This window comes from Papaver somniferum, unplaced genomic scaffold, assembly GCF_003573695.1.
Source record: "Papaver somniferum cultivar HN1 unplaced genomic scaffold, ASM357369v1 unplaced-scaffold_80, whole genome shotgun sequence".
NCBI classification, from domain to species: domain Eukaryota; kingdom Viridiplantae; phylum Streptophyta; class Magnoliopsida; order Ranunculales; family Papaveraceae; genus Papaver; species Papaver somniferum.
This window is the reverse complement of record NW_020650971.1, coordinates 1143812-1162376: the sequence shown is the minus strand read 5'-3', so window position 1 is coordinate 1162376 and position 18565 is coordinate 1143812. Positions and strand designations below refer to the sequence as shown.

Below are 18565 nucleotides of genomic sequence, written 5' to 3'. Positions count from 1 at the left end.
AGTTCATATTCTTCTTCTCCATTCCCATCTACCAACCGTACAGATACCCTAAAAACTCCACAAAAACCCTAAAAACTCCATTATAAGGTATGTATTTTCTACTTTCTTTATTCAATTTGTGTAATAATAATATCATGTATTGTATTTTTTGTTCGAATTTATTTCAATTTGTGTAATAATATGCGCAGGTAATGTATTTTTTGTTCGAATTTATTTAGGGTTTTTACGTTGAAAATTGAATCATACTTTATTACTAATTGGATATTCATATTGGGTTAATCAAATCTTATTAAAATTGGGTTAATCGTAATTTAATTTAATTTTTGTTTTATTTAATAGTTATAAATATTAATAATTGGATAATTTTTTTTGTTAATTTAGTTACGTGATTTAATTTAATATTTTTTTGTTAATTTAATTTCGTAATTTAATTTATTTTTTGTTAATTATAAATAGTTATAAATATAGTTAATTGGATAATTATTTTTTGTTAATTTAGTTACGTGATTTAATTTAATTTATCTTTTTGTTAATTTAGTTTCGTATTTTAATTGAATTTTTTGTTAATTATAAATAGTTATAAATATAGTTAATTGGATAATTATTTTTTTGGTTAAATTTATGTTTATGGAATTTTATGATGTTGAAATTTTGTTCGGTTAAATTTATGTCTATTATGGTTCGTGGATTGGTCTTTTAATTATGAAATTGTATTTAACATGTTTGTGCGTAGAATGAACAAGTTTATATCGAGGTTTAGTGGTCGCCAAAAGACCAACAAGAGACAAAAATCTACCGAAGCTGATTACAACTTAATCTCTACCGGTCAAATTGAGGAGGTCGACGTCCCCGGGTTAGGGAGGTTTCCTATAGTGGAAGATGATAAGCCGCACGCTACTGAAGACATTACATTTTCAGACGCACCAACATTTAAGTTTAAACATCGTGGATGTCTGGCATCGGTAATTCATTATTATAAATTTATTTCAATACATTGTCCTAGAGTTAAATATTTGATTGAAAAAGCGGGGTGGGAAAAATTGTTGAACATAGAGTGTAACGTTACCCAACATGCCGTTGTTGATTATATTGTTGAGAGGTTTTGGGATACAACCAACACGTTCCATTTTCCATTTGGTGAGATGGGGTTCACGCCATTAGATTGGGTCATGTTAACTGGACTGAGTATCGGTGATGGTTATGTAGTTCCGTATGATTCGAGCCTATACCAATTTGACTATGTCCGTGAGAAGATTTTTCCGGATATCACACAGGGAACAAGAGGCGCGTCGTGGATATCAAACTCAATTACAATTACATATTTAAGCTCATACTTCAAAGAAGATAAGTTGGTGGCGGCTAATGAAGATTCTCTCCTCGCCCATAGAATAGCAATTGCCTTTTTTATGTATGTTTTGGGTCAATTTTTCTTTCCTAATGCAAAGAACTATATTGATGCTGGATGGTTAGCTGCTTTCGAAGAAATTGATAAAATACAAGACCTTGACTGGGGGGTAGTGCCTTTTCGAGATTGTATGCAGGTCTCCGACAAGCTTGTAGGAAACAACAGAAGGCACTAAGCGGGCCCTTCCAAATATTAGAGGTATTTTGGTAATCGATTTTATTTTAATTTTCAACGTAAAGTATATTTTCATTTAAGTTTATTTCCTTGGATATATTAATTTGATTCATTAATTTTATGGACTAGTTTTGGGGGTATGAATACCTAGGCATATGTCGACCAGACATCTCAATGAACGGTAATGAACAGAAATGGCCTGTAATTTCCAGATGGAATGGAAGGAGGTGTCAGAATGATATTATTCGTTGTAGGATTTTACTGAATCAGCTGACGATTGACCAAGTGACATGGCACCCATGGGAATCATACACCGACGTCCTCAGTTCTGAGATGGGAAAGTCTGCTAGGAAGCTGTCGGACTCGAGATGGATATTTTCTTGGAATGGCGTTGTGAGTTAGACATGATTTTTTATATTATATCATTAATATTAATCGTCAATAACATAGTTTTTTATTTTTCGTTATTTATCTAATTAATAACGTACTCACTACAATTATATTCCTTTTTGGTTATACAGCATAATGTTTATTTAGGAGAAAGATGTTGGAGGCAAAACCATCCCTCGTTTGCTGTTCCCATGAGACTACATGTAATTATTGGGCATTTGGGTGATGACCAAGCAAAACTCCTGCTAGCGGACGGTTTTGTTGATGCAACCGAGGTGGTGCAAGTTGTGCAGTATGAAGTATATTTAGAGTATTGGAAAAAGGTTACTAATTTCAGAAAATATGTGACACATCCTGATTGGGAGGTCCAAACATTTGGGTACAGCGGTGACTTCTATTCTACCGAACTTGGAAAACCAGATGAACATGTTCTTATTCCACCGCAACAACAATTATCGCCCGTAAGTGTTCGTTCAACTTTACATTGCTTATTTCAAAAAAAAAAAAAAATCTCATCTATCTCATTTTTTCATGACAGGGCGATAGTTATGCATTATTCCAAGAATATGCTGATTTTACTAAACAATTTCGAGATTTTACATTACGAGAAACGAAAGATAGGATGGAGTGTCTATTAGCGAAAGATGAACTTATAGGAAACCAGAATAATAAGATCACGGAATTGGAGTATCAACTGTCTCTTTTCCGAACGCCACACACCATCCAACCTTCCATTGGATTCGGCGCCTTTTCCCCCACATTGCCCCCACAAGTGTGGAGTTCTATGAGTCAAGGATCATCTTCAACGTCCTCGGTCAGGCCCATTCCGAGAACGGCTTTTATCCCACCGCGATCGGCACCTCCGGATACGGGAAATGTTTAGCCGGTGATGACTATTTATATGGTTTAGCTTTGAATTTATTATGTTATTTATCTTTGTTATGTGTAGTCATACTAGACATTTATTATGTTATTTATCTTTGTTATGTGTAGTCCGTGAGTAGTCATTTCAATAGGCAATCAAATTTCAGCGAGTAGTCATTTCAATAGGCAATCAAATTTCAGCGAGTAGTCATTTCAACGAGTAGTCATTTCAATAGGCAATCAAATTTCAGCGAGTAGTCATTTCAATAGGCAATCAAATTTCAGCGAGTAGTCAGTTCAATACTTTATCAAATTTCACCGACTAGTCATTTCAATACGACAAACACCTCACTGACAAACAGTTTACAAAATTTGTCAAATACTTTATGTTATTTTATTTATTAAAGTAAGATGTTACAAAATGGAAGCATGTGATCTCCGTCACTCACTCTATAAATACCAACACACCTCTTTTTACAATCACACACTTATTCTGATTCGCATAGAATATGGAAGCATATGAGAATACCGCTCACTATTGTTCTTCTGTTTCATCTTCTTCTTCTTCTTCTTCTAATAGTAGTTTTTATTCCTCGGATGATGATTCAATAGCAATTATGCAAAATAACATGGCCGTTAGTATGGGAGTCCTTGTTACCAATTCTAAATGGCCTCAAACTCGTATCAAAATACCAAGAGATCGTGAGACTGGTGCTGAACTTCTGTGGAACGACTATTTTTCTCCGTATCCAAACCAACCACCTAATGTTTTTCGCAGAAGATTCAGGATGCGTCGACAATTGTTTAACAGAATAGTGGAAGGTGTTACAGCCGAAGACAGATATTTTGTGCAAAGGCCCGATGCGTGTGGAGTTTTAGGATTAAACCCTCATCAAAAAGTAACTGCAGCGGTGCGAATGTTAGCTTATGGATGTGCGGCAGATGCAATAGACGAGTACTTACGCATAGGCGAAACCACGGTGTTGGAAGCAACTCGGAGGTTCTGCAAGTCGATTGTCAATGTGTATGGGAAAGAATATTTGCGTGAACCTACGGCTGGTGATGTTGAGTTGTTGCTCAACCAAAACAAAGATAGAGGATTTCCAGGGATGATAGGTAGCCTAGATTGCATGCATTGGAAATGGGATAAATGTCCGTCTGCCGAATCAGGGGCTTACACCGCGTATAAAGGGAGCGAAAGTATCGTGTTGGAGGCGGTGGTGTCGTATGATCTATGGTTTTGGCATGCATTTTTTGGTATGCCAGGCTCTAACAACGATATTAATGTGATGAACCGTTCATATGTTTTTCGAAGTCTGGTCACGGGAAAAGCACCACCGGTGAACTATGTGGTAAACGGTCATTCTTATGACATGCCGTATTATCTAGGTGATGGAATATATCCAGAAATTGCTACTATTATTATGGCGTTTAAACATCCGCTTGGTAGGAAAAAAGAGATATTTTCAGCGATGCAAGAGGGTGCAAGAAAAGACGTAGAGCGGGGATTTGGTGTACTTCAACAACAGTTTGGAATCATCAAACAACCTGCTAGAATGTGGAATCCAGATGTGCTTGCCTATATCATGAAAACGTGTATTATCTTACATAATATGATAGTCGAGGATGAGCGTCTACCCGGTGAATGGCCACATGTTTATGATCATCGTAGCAACCCGACACCGGTTAATATATTAAGAGGCAACAGTGAGGAGTTTTCCCAAATTAGAGCTGAGCAACGCCGACGTCATATGCGCAGCAAAGATAGGCATATTCGCTTGCGCGATGACTTAATCGAACATATATGGGCAGAATATGGGAATTAAAAGGTTGGAGACGAGGACAAAATATTGAATTAAATGTTGTTTCCCAAAAAAAATTATGTGATTTTATTTTAACGAATAATTTCGAAGAAATGTATTAACTCTATTTCATATACTCATCACTTGGTAAATTAAAGTAAGATGTTACAAAATAAGTTAAAGTTGATTAAATTAAATGAAGATAAAATTAAATCCCAAATATTACATAATAATACGACTAATGACAAAATTAATACATATTAAAACGTAAATAAACTACTAAAACTATTATCACTTATTATTAGACTTAATACTTAAGGTTCGAACTATCCCGTTTTGACGATTATAATTGGCTCCTTTTGTCCCGTACTATTAAAGCCTTTCGAAGTTCGAAGTACTCCTTTTGTACATGATCCAATTTGGAAAGATCCATCATCATGATGCGAAATTCATCGTCTGCGACCTCCTTGGCTATTTTAGCCGCATGCTCAGCTTGTTTTTGTGCAAACTCGGCCTTTTTTTGTTCCATCTTGAATCTTGATTGTTCCCGGTAATGAGAATTGAAATTTTCTTGCTGTGTAATAATTATTCCCATCAATTCCTCTTGGCTGTTGGATTTCTCTCGCCCGGTTTTCTTCAATCGTTTAGCTGCTTTTTTTCCCATCTGACGAAGGTATGTATTCTCTATGTCTCCTTTATCTGTGTCGTTACCGGACTCGACTTGAGTGCCATCTTCCTCGGTATTCACGCTACTATCCAAATCGTGCGTCGTATCAAAAACAAAAGTCGATCGACGATTATATTTTATATTTTCTATGACAATTGGGTAGCACTCTTCGTGCCTAAATTTTCTTCCATGATTGCATTCCTTAAACCGTTTGTTTACTTCTTCGAGCTGTTAATGTTTTTAAAAACAATTAGGTTCATGGGCATCTCAATATTAGAAAATAATTGTTTCAAAACAGAGAGAATACTCACGGTCATTTCCGGACCCCATCCCGTATGATATTCACCTTCCACTTCCGCCTGTTTTGCCGAAAACAACGCCACTTCTTTACTTATTCCCTGAAATCGTTTTTGCCAGGAACTCCAAGACCGCTCTGGTTTATCCGGTAAATGAGCTTCAATATCATCCTTGATACGAGTCCACAACGCAATCTCTGATTGATCGGCTCCAACGCCGGGATCTTGAGATATTGATAAATGAATTTTACACATCGTGACATCTTCGATTGTCGTAAAATTTGGACCTCTTGCTATTCGTGGTGTTGACATTAAAAACGATTCGATGAAAATTTTCAAAATGATTTGAAATATGGAAAACTATTTTTTCTTCCTGATACTATTTTTTTCTTGACGAATACAAATGGATGATATGAAAATGTGAAAGGAATTCATCTGGTATATATAGGTATAAAATAAACCCGTTATTAACATTCAATTTCAAACGTTCGAAAGATATAAATATCTTACCAACGGTCAAAAATCTGCTACGCAATCCAACGCCAACGTTCGAAAAATTTATCATTCTAACGTTCGAAAATTTCATTTCATGTTTCATAATTTTTCTCAGGCGTAAAAAAAAAGTCCGTTTGGGAGGGGCGGAATTTTGGTGTCCGCCCCAGACAGGCGGAAATTTCGTGTCCGCCCCAGACAGGCGGAAATCTGGTGTCCGCCCCAGACAGGCGGAAATCTGGTGTCCGCCTGGCAACGTGCGGAATTTTTCTGTCCGTCTCATCAGGCGTAAATTTATGTTACGCCCGCAACAAACGTAAATTTAAATTCCGCCCCACCAACATACGTAAATTTGGTTTACGCCCGTTAACAAGCGTAAATTTATGTTACGCCCAGTATCAAACGTACTTTAAGTTTACGCCCGATTATATCAGAATTTGGGATTTGGTCGCGACCATATTTGGTCTGGAATTTGATCTTTGGTCCAAATTTGATCTTTACTCCGTCCCACTGTGTTAGGATCTCATCCCATAAATTTGGTTATACTCGCCCACTGTGGATGCTCTAAGAGAACGAATAGTCAGGTAAGATTTCTCCCGCAAAAGATTCCTACAGGGGATCGGATGGTCTATGGATGCGTTCTTAGCATTGAAATTATCAATGGGTGAATATGGGCCCATGCTCTCAGTCGGGAGAAAGAATCGGTGAACCTATCATTTTTGTACCTCGAAAGAAAAGTCAACACTGCAACTATTATCCTTCGGAAGGTTCTGTTGACTATCCATACTTGTGAGTAGAGATCCGAAACTCCGCTCTAAAATTGGTGATCTTGTAGGAAATTCACTCACTTTTACTAGAAAATAAAAAGCCAAGACTTGGTCAATCTTCCAGACGACTGACTGCTCCAATGATTAAATAATATCACTGAAGGATGCCGGAAGTAGTGGTCCTAAGCAGTCGGACTGACTGATACGGAAGAAATCGAAACTGAAAAAGGACTTAGTAAGTTAGTATCTCTATCTCTTTTCTTATTGCAATTCAAAGACCAAATCAAATAAATGAAATGATATTTCATGCTTTTTATTCTTGAAAAGCATAAAAGAAAGATCAACAATATAGAATGTTGCATTCCTTCACCGCAAGAAAGAGAAAAGGGGTGATAGTGCAACTACTGGTACGCTCACAAATCCACACCCCAAGGGAGAATGTATTGAGTACTAAAATCGAGCACATGTAATTTTCATATCCAACTGTTTAACTTAACTTTCATTGAAAACCAGCTTGCAAGTAGAAAAATAAATGCCCAATAATCACTGTTTGTAAGTTCGAATTTCCCAATAAAAATGGATCAGTTCTCAACATAACCAACGCATATACCTGAAAAGGTGTTCTGTAAAAACATTTTTTTAAGTCATCATAAGAAGTGGTTAAGAGCAATTTCTATGAAATGAACAAACTCAGAGTTTGTTCATTTTGCTCCCATTATGAGATGAACAAACATGGAAAATGGATGTTCAAATCAACAGAGTTGAACATCGAGTCCGAAGAACGAGCGCGCGTCTGTTGTAGTGACGCGCGTCATTCCTGCAAACGCTGGCGTTCAAAAGAAAGACGCTAGCGTTCAAACCTTGAACGCGCGCTCAAAGAACAAACGCCCGCGATCAACGAACCAATGCAGGCATTCATGGGATGATCGCCCACTGCAAAAAGTTAAAAACACCTCACTTCTTATGATTTTTAATTATTAAAGAAACATTTTAATATTTATAAATTTTTAATTTATATAAATAAAATCATTTATGGACCCAACTCTTATTAATTTAAATAAATAAAATCATTAATGGGACCCAACTCTTATTAGTTTATATTAATAAAATCACTAGAAGGATCCTAAAATATCAGATTTATTCATTTTCCTTGTTTCTCATAGTGGAGAATGCAATTTGTTCGTCCACGTGGCTCAAAAGAATTCTTATACTTGTTCATTGCCATATGAACTGCTGTAAGGATCATGATCTTTGACAATTTGGAGATATTATTATCTAGTCTTGGATTCAAAGTTGAGTCATAAATGTTAAGTTAGACTAAGCAGTACATGTATTGTAATATTCAGTCTCAACCAAAGAAAAATCAGCTTTGCTACACGTACCGCCCGAAAAACAAGACACAAACCGCCTCTCTCACATGCAACCGGGCCCAACGCCGTTGGGATTCAGCAAGGAGCCACTAATGGGCCCCACCATGTCAAGTAATATGAGAGGGACGGTTTTTCTCTGTTTTTTCTCATGGTACGTTGAGAATTTTTGAAGAAAAATAAAGAAGAATGATAATTGAAGTTACACCAACTGCTTCTCACTGCTTCAGCGAGTCTCATTTTTAATTCAGTTTTTCCCTTTGCCGTCTAAAAAAAATAATTGAAGTTACCCCAACTTTTTTTTGGGAGATAACGATTAAACAACGGAATTGAAAGCAATTATCAGTAGCCAGCATAGTTACATTCTTTATCAATCTTTTTTTTTTTTTTTTTTTTTTTTTTGATCCGTAAATAAGGGTCTTATTAAAGAGTGTAGAACCCAACCGCGGATAGATACAACTTACAGATTTCCGACCAGGAAAGGATACAAAAATCACTCCAAAACTAAAAACTGCAATAACCGGGGTGATACCAAATAGAAAATTTCTTAAACACACACAAATTACTTCAGGGTGGTTCGAAAACCACTCTCTTCGGATTTATCATGAATTCTTTAAGAGAGGAATTCTGGAATTCCCGTTGGAGGTAAAGCGAGTAAGCAATTGTATGTTTTATCTTGTGTATAATCTTTGCAATTATGAGCGTCTTGTTGTTGAAACATTCATTATCAATCTTAATGACCGATTACTACCTTGGAGAAGATTCTTCAACTAATGAAGATCGACTATAGGTAGTATTACTCGTCGATAAAGAAACCATTTTTGTGCCACGTGTTCGACGCTCACAGAACTCGACGTCATCACCAAACGTTCATCATATTAGGTTTGTGCCCGTGCTACGCATTCGGCATTCTATTTCTTTTAATTTGATGTGCGTGAGGCTTCGCCCCGCCCAGTTTCGTGGGGATGCATATTTGATTTGGTGTCAGTAAGGCTTCGCCCCGTCCCGTGGAGATGCATTTTTGATTTGGTGTGCGCGGGGCTTGGCCCTGCTCCGTCCCGTGGGATGCATTTTTAATTTTGTGTGCGCGGGGCTTCGCCCCGCCCTATGGAGATGCATTTTTTAATTTGGTGTGTGCGGGGCTTCGCCTTGCCCCGCGGAGATGCATTTTTGATTTGGTGTGTGCGGGGTTTCGCCCCGCCCCGTGGAGATGCATTTTTTATTTGGTGTGTGCGGGGCTTCGCCCCGTCTCGTGGGGATGCATTTCTGATTTGGTGTGTGCGGGGCTTTGTTGCCCCGTGGGAATGCATTTTTGATTTGGTGTGCGCGGAGCTTCTCCCAGCCCCGTGACGATGTATTTTTGATTTGGTGTGGCGGGCAAACACGTTAAATAGGTGGAGAATATGTGTATATGTATATTTTATTTATTTTTTCATTTTATTTTCGCAGAAAATATGTGGATTTTTTTCCAATTGATATATTAATTTGGAAAAAAGAGTCCTTATACGGTAGATACTCGATTTCCAAATTGAATTTGGACGTCCATAAAATTCCAAACACGGTAGGTTAGATTTTCCTTTTGAGTTTGTAATTTTTAAACCAATCATACATTGCCAAGTGTCCTCGCGAATTCTAAATTGAATTTGGTTTCCTTTTTATTTATCTTTTCCTATTCTTTTCAAATCAATCATACGCTGCCAAATGTCCTTACCAAAACACTCGTTTCACAAAACTAAAAAATGCATATTTCGACCAATAGAAAATGAGGATTTCTTCACCATTCGACGTGTGAGCTTTATTTATCTAGGTCTTCAAGTCTTTAGATAAAGTCAAGAGCCCACAACTCAGATTGAGGCAGAGGCAAATCTCCATCTACATATGTTGAATACAACTTAATATCATATCCTTCCGCAACTACTTCTTCTCACATTCTGCCATAATGTATTGAGCATTAATTGAAACCCGGTGTGTAGCTTTGAATATTGGTACCCATCTAGTAGAATCACATCTGCATATATGCTGAATCCTACCAACTTATTAACTCTGTTTGAAAACTATTTTTGCAAGTATGAAATAGATGTGCAATATTCATTATTGATAAGCAGAAGGCCGAATTACTCAATAATATGTGATCGGTTCCCAACATATTGAACACAATATTCACTACATTAATCAGCTCATGAAAAAGCATTTTTATACAAGCTAGCAGGACTTGGTCTTTGATAAAAGCTCATGAAGTCATATTTATGTAGTTAGAAACTTCGAATTGGTAGTAATATACAAATTATTGTCATTATCTCAGTGTCAACCAAAGAAAAATAGAGAAAAAAAAGGTACACTGATCGATTGTACTAAAGATGACAAGCATGATAATTTGGATTATTATAAACTGCTCCGGAATATAAGGTTACAGACGGAAATCGGAATCAAATAGTAGCATACTTGCAGTTAATAATAAGTTTGGGCTGCTGGGGGAGACAAACACTACAAAACTGGTGGGATCTAAGGACGCCTAAATAGGAGTCCCAATAGCCAAAAAGCCGTACAAAATAATCAGTTAGGACGGAAGCTGTCCGTCCCATGTACCCCGTAACAACTAGTATTTCTGACGGCTTTTTTTTAGGGACGGAATAAAATCCGTCCATAATACTTTGGGTGGATTTTTACCTTATGTTTTCTCGACGGCTGTAAAACCGTCTTTAGGTTCGTACATTGTCCCACTAACTGAATTTGAATTTGAATTTGGCTCAATATGTACGGTTTTTCTAAACCGTCCCCAGTAGCTGATTGATTTAGAAGCCGTTCCGATTCGTTTGACGATATTAATTCTGCCGTCCCCTCTTTCCGGCAACACATCCATAAATCTGAGAACACAGTATAATAAGAGAAACCAGAAAGATTCTATATTCTTAAAACCAAGTTGTTTACAAAAGAAGCACTCATGAGCAAAAAATAAACAAGTTAAGAGCTGGAGGTTCTGAGACTCTTTACATTCTAAGACATTAGATGGTGTATATATACTTATCCACAACAAAAAAAAAGTGTATACATATCTACTTCGCTGCAATTAGTGGTGATTCATTTGAGTGCCCTTTTGCTTATGGTTATAAATCATATGATGCTTCCACAGCAGTCCTTTCTTGTCTCTGCATTAGTTCCATTCCATACCATCCAACTAATCCTGCAACAAATCGATCGAAATTGTTACAAAACACCATCAAATGTGGATCACTCGCAGATCAGTCTTACCAAATAACTAACAAAAAACAAAAGAACTGAGTTAAACATGAGCTTCGCTTGCAAACTCTTTCTGGTGGTCACCGCCATAACAGTTTATACAAGCTAGGTCTACAGCTTCGTAACAAACATTATTAACGTCCTACAAAGATTTACTCAACTGAATATATATATATATATATATGCTATTGCTATCATAAGATCGTGTAGTAATCTTTCTATGGTGGTAACTCAGCAGTTGCTTAATTAAAATACTAAAACTTAAATATGTGAAAGGCTATAGTAATGCATTTGTCGATCACAACTAGTGCAGTTCTTTCTCTGATTCCCACATTTCAACCAATGGAATCCACTGAATTTCCACGACACCTTCAGGTCGGTGAGCAAGATTTTCTTCCCGAGTTCTATTCATGTCAAATCCTTGTTTTTTCATGTTACTGGATAAGAAGAAAGTGAGAGGGTTCACAGAGATTGGCGATTTAGAGTGAGAAATAGGAAAAAAAAAAAAAATAGGTGAAAGTTTAAGCGCCAAAAGTGAAAAAAATGGGGGAAAACCGCGGGAGTTCTTCTTGGGGAGGGAAACTAAAAAGCTAATTTTGGCCAGGTGTTACATTTCACGCATGTGATGAACAGGTGTCATCAATACTCACACGAGTACTGCAAACCCATGGCTAAACTGTGGGGTGGATGAAGTAAAATGGTGAAACTAGCTACGGTTTGTAAAAAGCCGTCCATATAACCACTTCATTAAGGACGGAAACTTAAAAACCGTACCTATTAGTTAAAAAATTGGGCGTCCTTGGATCCCACCAGTTTTATTATGGTTGATTAACGGTTTAACACACACTATACAAAACATCAAAACTTCGTCTGGCATGTCATTACGATGAAAAGTTTGGCGATAATTGTATTCACTTATTTATCATACTCTCCACGAAATCTCCCCTACTTTAAAATAGTAAGTCATATGAACTCACACGTCGCACGGTGAATGTGACATCCCCTCAAATTAAATTAGATAAAAGCCTTGAACTAGAACAATTCTTGGGATGACAAGTGACGGAACTCTATTGAAAAGCTGGATTACACCCTGTTTACACTTTGTATTTAACTGGCCATTAGTAACACAGTTAGCAAAATTGTGGGTAAATAATACTTCTATCCATTTTTGTGGCTAATAAATTCATTACACTTTGTTTACACCCAATATTAACTGTACGTTAATTGACACAAATATATCGACGTGAGTTTTATTTTGTTCTTCTTCTCTTTCTTCTGTTTTTCATGTCAATTAAGAAGGAAATCACTAATTCGTCTTTGCAGGGAATTAGGTTTGGGACATCAAGTCTATCCAGACTTTCATTGTAGAAAACTATATCCGGGTTCGTATGTTAATTTTATTTATCGACTGATTCACCTCTTTATATAGAGTGATGGAGCTAATTTTTTTTTATTTTGCAGGATTTGTAAGGTTATTGAATCGGGAAATGACGCAGAACCAGATGATGTAGAGATAAAAGGACCTGAACTTAATGCCAAAGATGCCAAATGATTCTAACCTCCCTGGAAACTATATGAGAAAATAATTGTTGGTAAGGTGTTTGATATAATGGTTCAATGAGGATGTAAGTTTGTGGATTGATATAAATGTGGTTTTTATTTTGTTTTTGATGGTTGAGAACAGGTGGTCAGTTGGAGAAACTGAATTTAAAGTTTATTTAAGGAAAATTGGATTGGGATCAACAGTGAAGAAAAACGTTCTTATGGATCGAATTAAGAAACATCTTGGGTAATAATGAATTACATTGTATTGTATCTCATTTTTTTTTTTTATTTTGATTTGATGTTGCATTGATCTAATTTGGTTATTCACTATTTATAAGCGCATGATCATAAATGGTGGTGGAGAACAGAAGTATCTGGTATCTAGCTTTGTGTACAACTGCAAAGGTCAGTATGATTGATAGATTTTATGGTGGTCTTCTTCTCGGCTAGAAAAAAGTATTTATCTTACATAGTTAGGTTTGTTAAACATAATATTGTGATGAATATTTATGGACTGTCTGCAAAAAATACATAATGCTGTTATAATGCCAATATGGCAACTGTTGTTATTCTTCTAAATCTTATCAGTCGTGAAGTTGCTTTCATAATTAAGTTTGCCAAACCATTATTATGGAATTATCGATAATGCACTACAAAAAATAAAGGCCACTAAAATCTCGCACCTACCTCAAAATATTTGTTGCCAAATGCATCCGGAACTAGTCAATGGCAACTACTAATTCCTGTATACTTCAGCAACAAATTGATCGCAATTACTACTTTTATTAGATTCCGAATACGTTAGCATCAAACATATGACAACTACATGAAATATGTTAGTAGCCTGATGCTTTCGGAACAAGGAAAAGGCAACTCCTAGTTCCTAAATACTTTGGCAACAGGTTAATCACAACTACTGCTTGCATTAGTTTCCAAAAACGTCGGCAACAAAGATATGGCAACTAAATAAAACGCGATAGTAGCCTCATATCTAAGCAACTATAAAACAGCAAACAAGACCACATTAGTCGCCTACATTACGTTTCAGCAACTTAGCTTTGACAATTAACTGATTACCTAGTTGCTCAACCCATTGGAACTAAACGCCAGCAACCTCAAATTGCCAAAGGTTTGAGCAACACAGTAACACCAAAATACATTACATTAATTGTTAAGCCTAATCCGACCACCAAAACTCAACAATTAATAAAAGCAAGCGTGACTCAACCTTCTTCCTTTTTGTCGGGATAGGTTGGTCTAGCGGAGTACTTCAGGCAACCTCAAACAGAGAATTTCATAGCATTTCTGAAGCATTGTAAAAATATAGTATCAAATTACGATGGAAAGAATCCGGAGATCAATTTTATACAACAAAAACCAAGCCTTTAGTCCCAAGAATAATATATGAATACTCTTGTTTTATTGAATAAGAAAGATACATTTTTTTGATTATGTAATGGAAGTTACAGATCTGTTCATGTCATCCTGAATAAGATGTTCAATACATCCAGGTCTACAAGACGAAGATGAATTGTACTTATTGTATGTCCGTTTAAAAGGTGACATGTACTCCAAATTATATAATGAAGAAGTAAATATTTCCTTTTTTTAAATACACCAATCAAAACGGAGGCAATGCCAATTCCAAACAAAATAAAATTGGGAAAATTGAAAAAATGTCCTTATACGGGATGCCATGTTGGAGAACTTCCCCAACGTCAAAAGAGATGGAAAAATGCCTCACTGTTAAAAAAGCCAGTTAAGTACACGCGTGTGAATTCCAACTTGCGGTAAAACACACAGAAATACCCAGCGACGTTTAGATCGGCCAAATATGCTTATCATCCGATATACACAGAAATAACTCCTTATCGACTAGATTGATCATTTCCATATTTTGGGCGGCTACAGTTTTAGCATCTCCTCTTTTGGCTTCTCATCTATAACAGATACCTCCTGCATAACAAAATTAAAGTGCAATCGTTACTAGCAAAGCCTGGTTTTGTTTATAGTCAGAGTGTCATGCCCACATATTTCACAGTTGATCTTAAGAGAATTATACTGCCCTAGGGTTCTTTATGAACACCGTTAGACGATATCTGAACTGCCTGTTAAAGTATTCAAGGTGATTCAAACGCACACGCACGATGACACATCTCACAATATAATGTAATGACAACCCTTCCCACTACAGTTTCATACTGCTCCATGGAAGTATTAAAGGCAACAAGCAGAAGAACCACACGAAGTATTGGATTGTAATAACCTGTCATAAAGCAAATTACAAAGTCATTTCAAATAAGTAAACATGGTTACAATATCTTTCATAATGCTAGCCTATACTAATAAGATTAATATAATGAATTAGGCAACTAGTCATATATTTATAGAACAAAAACCCGTGAAAGGACTTTGTGAGTTATGAACCACAACTTTCAGTAGCAAGTCATCAAGTGAGTTAACACTAAAATAAAAACAAAATGGTTCTGAATTACAAACCTTGTTGAATGCTACGAACGCTACTGTCTGCACAAAGAGGCAGAATGGCAGGTCCTAAGTGGCTGATAGGGTATGCATTTATAACCAATGCAGCTAGCTAGTTTAGAGTATTACTTCTGCCACTGAGAACAAAAAACGTAAAACATTAGTGTTTCGAGATCTTTCAAAACAATTAGAGGCTCTAACATTAGTCCCGACTTGCACTAGGCCAGAGCTTCAAAAAGGCAACTCAACATGGTAATCTTCACCATACAACTGCTGCTAATAAAAAAATGTACCCCTTCAATATGAGACCTGCCATTCTCCCAAACTGCACATCTCTGTGCATAAAAAAAAATTGATCAACATCAACTTAGTAACCATCAACTTGAATAAAAATTGCCTCAAAAGAACGTAAACAACACTTCATCAGTTGTTAGATATAAAGATTTGTCAAAAATGTTTCTTACATATCCATTACCCACTATATTATTTTTCAACTCCCACAATCCATTTCAAATCCAATGTCTCATAAGAGAATCTACGTTTTAGGTCACTCAAGTCATACAATGTATAAGAAAACATAAGAAATTCAATCTGTCTTTACACAAATGGAATGAACCTACACATGATTCTGCATTCGCATAAAACAGAAACAAAAAAATGAACGACACATTTGAGGGTTAGTTCTAGTGCTGGTCTTTGTAAACCAACGCAATCAGATTATACCTACATTTATATCTACATAATTTCAAGTAGTCAAAGCACTTCCTAACATCTACATAATTTCAAGTAGTCAAAGCACTTCCTAACAACAGTTTGCACTGGCACAATTACACAAATCGTAATCAACAATTTATGCTAATGATAGACAATTGGAAATTTCAGTAAAAAATTCATGGCATGAGATGCCAAGTGTACATTAAAAAAATCTTTAAGCATCTAAAATTCTGAACATACCTTGGGAATTGAGCAGCTTTCCGCCAAGGCATGAAAACTTCCCTGGATGCTTGAGGTACTTCACCACTACAGTGAATTCCAATAACAGGTAACAACACCAACACCTAGAGTTCCTAGACACATAAAAATGAACTAAGTGCAACACCAACACCAAGGGATGAGCCCTGTATCCAGCGATGGATCGAATGCAACTACGGAAGAAGTTTCACACAACAATTTTGTCATGAAGACAAAAGATTGGTTTAGCAGAACACCCTTGTTCCAGTTACAACTCCCATACCAACAGCGACAAAATCTAATGCTTGAGTCACTCCTGTCCTGTCAGGGGGACACTAAGCAAAGCCATATAAACTGGTCGGTAATCCTCTTTCTGAAAATAGCAAAGGCCAAGTGTTAGTCAATCGATAGTTTTGCTCCCAATGTTAGGAAGCTACAACTAAAAAGAGGTAACAAAAGATTATATTTTAAAACTGAAAGGCAACAAGTGTGAGCACTAGTATACTCTCATAACTATTCATTTTCCCGGACTACCAGATCGACCTATATTCAACCTTTAGATAACTATTAAACCTGAGACAATAGGATCTATAATAAATACAAAAGGAACACCCCAAAAAGAAGTTATTTAACATAAAAAGCACTATAACCCCAAATACGCAATACACGTATCGATCTGATTAGTAGTTATCAAATCAGAAAATAACTTGTATAATCCACAATTCACGAATTCTGTACATTGAATCTGTAAATTTTCTGGTGGGAACCAAAAGTCAGGTTCAAATTATGAACCAAACAGGCAAACCCGCATGTAAATTAGCTAAATAATGACTCAAGATAGCAATTATAACCTAATAAAATTCTCAAGTTCATCTTCTTACCCTCTTTCAAACATCCTTGTTAAGAATCCAGACTCCATCTGAAACATAAGCATAAATCGAGTTCATCAATATCGAATTAACCAAATCTGAGAGAAACTCTTAGAGTAGTTTTGTCAAACAGATTATAAGCGATTGTAAATAAAGATATGGAATGTCAGAAAACTAACTTGATATGGAACCAATTGTCAGCAGAGAAAAGCATATTCTGTCAAATCTGAGAGAAACTCTTAAGAGTAGTTTAGTTTGAGCTACAGATAGATTCTCAAACATCGAATCCTTCAAACAACCAAAACCCACGCCTAATTCCAACAAAATAAAAATCCCAATTAACAAATCAATTTCTATCCTTCGATCATTTCTGAGAAACGGGATCCATAAGAAATTTTAGAAACAAAGATGGGAACCGGCAGTAAAGCTTCAAAAAATTCAATCCAAATAAAACGTATTTAAAGTGAATAGAGGAACGTATCAAACTTACTTACCAGGTTAATGGAATTCAACCGTTACAATTGGATAAATTCTGATTTCCTTCATTAGATAGAAAATCGTAATTTGTAAATGATTTGAATACGAAAACCTTTTATGGGGTAATTCAGAAAACAACATACGGAGCATCAATCTGAAGTCAGGTTCGGTTAAAGATTTTGACTGAGAAATCAAATTATTTTCGGGTTTTTTTTAGGGTTTTTAATGAGAAGAAACCTGGTTGTTATTGGTGATTTTTTTTGTCGAATAAAAATCATTCAGATTCAAAGTTGGGTTTCGGTTAGGGAGATTAAAAACTAAGAGAATTTTTGGGTTTTTGATTTTGGAGAGAGAAAATTATAAGCTTAAGCCGAGAAAACGAAGAATAAACAGTATAAGCAAAGATATGTCTAAGGTTCATGGGAGGGAAAAGAATTTTAGTGAAATTTTTGTTGAAAATTTCGCGGGGTTTAGTGCGCCAAAACTTTGTTATTCCCGCTAATAAAGATTGAAATTGTGAAACATCTTGATTATACGGATCAATGACGTGTCATAGTTCGTTGTCGTCGGATTTGAAAGAGACAAGACCAGATGTAGAAAAATATGCGGAGTGGATTTGATTTTCCGTGGAAAAATTTTTGGTGGGAACTTAGAGAGCCAGATTTTAGTGTTTCTACCCAAAATTATCACCCACCGTCACCCCATGATGTATCCCATATAAACCCCATCCCGACGTGATGGATCCTTACATAACCGCAGTCGATCCCGAATGGACAAT

The 18565-nt window shown here is 36.2% G+C and overlaps 2 long non-coding RNA genes across 3 annotated transcripts; one reads left to right on the top strand and one right to left on the bottom strand.

The window, feature by feature from the left end:
* The first annotated feature begins 12717 nt into the window (after nucleotides 1-12717).
* LOC113344968 lies at nucleotides 12718-13575 on the top strand. Its single transcript, XR_003357958.1, has 4 exons — nucleotides 12718-12843; nucleotides 12923-13053; nucleotides 13146-13250; nucleotides 13345-13575. It is a non-coding gene; the product is annotated as an uncharacterized LOC113344968 (long non-coding RNA).
* An 898-nt stretch (nucleotides 13576-14473) lies between these two features.
* LOC113345088 lies at nucleotides 14474-18185 on the bottom strand. Of its 2 annotated transcripts, XR_003358000.1 has the most exons (7): nucleotides 17805-18185; nucleotides 17490-17621; nucleotides 17323-17360; nucleotides 16445-16814; nucleotides 15784-15825; nucleotides 15506-15627; nucleotides 14474-15272 (listed from the first exon to the last, which is right to left on the bottom strand). It is a non-coding gene; the product is annotated as an uncharacterized LOC113345088 (long non-coding RNA). The 2 variants fall into 2 exon arrangements; XR_003357999.1 differs by having other exon boundaries at nucleotides 15506-15825.
* Nucleotides 18186-18565: the final 380 nt, after the last annotated feature.